Below are 850 nucleotides of genomic sequence, written 5' to 3'. Positions count from 1 at the left end.
TTACCACTGTTAGTAGTTTTAACCAGATGACACTGAACTATGTATAAGCCTGGAATTCTGGAATGCATTTTTTGTTGCTCTCACATTAGGCCAGTCACATAACTTTTATTTATTCATTAATTTGTTTCTTAGGTGCTACAATGGTTATATATGATTTTATGTCTTACTGTGTTTAGCTCTCTATATTGTTTAGCAGTTATATATTTTTCCTTATATACTCATTTACTGTCTTTTGTGGATGGCTCCACAAGTGCACAGCCACTAAGGAGCCAACTAGTAAGCATGTGTGTTCTTTGATATGGTGGACAACATTAGATTGGTACAACATTGTATATATGCTGCATAAATAAAGATGTAGAAATACAAAAATCAGTAGAAATAAATGCACTTTTCAATAAAGGCAGCAACAGAGCCTGAAGATTTGATTGATGTACTCTAGCAGCATTTAGAGTTCCACAAAGTCAGAATGTGCCAATCATTGAATAGTTGTTACCTCATCTCCATAGCATAAACAACTTATCCTCAATGTCATCACCAGAGGACAGATCAAAGAAACGAATGTGTGGCAAACAGTCAGCAGTGGTCGGGTAGTGTTTGGTGGATTGGAAATAGTCGTCCAGATTTTCTTTACCAATGGAAGGAACACAAGCAACAGAAAGGCAGTGAAAGGTCATAAAAGCTGTGGTGAGGCATGGGGCTGAACTAATTCAGAGCTGCTGTCTACCCCTTTTATGTACATTTCTTTCCCACCAATTCAAGGAAGAGAGTAAATATAATGATATAAACCTCAGGCAGGATTTTTGTTACATAAGTCTTTCTTTAAAAATACATTTTTTCAGTGTTTTAAGTA

The sequence above is a fragment of the Penaeus monodon genome, chromosome 21 (genome assembly GCF_015228065.2).
Source record: "Penaeus monodon isolate SGIC_2016 chromosome 21, NSTDA_Pmon_1, whole genome shotgun sequence".
NCBI classification, from domain to species: Eukaryota; Metazoa; Arthropoda; class Malacostraca; order Decapoda; family Penaeidae; genus Penaeus; species Penaeus monodon.
This window is presented reverse-complemented; position numbering follows the sequence as displayed.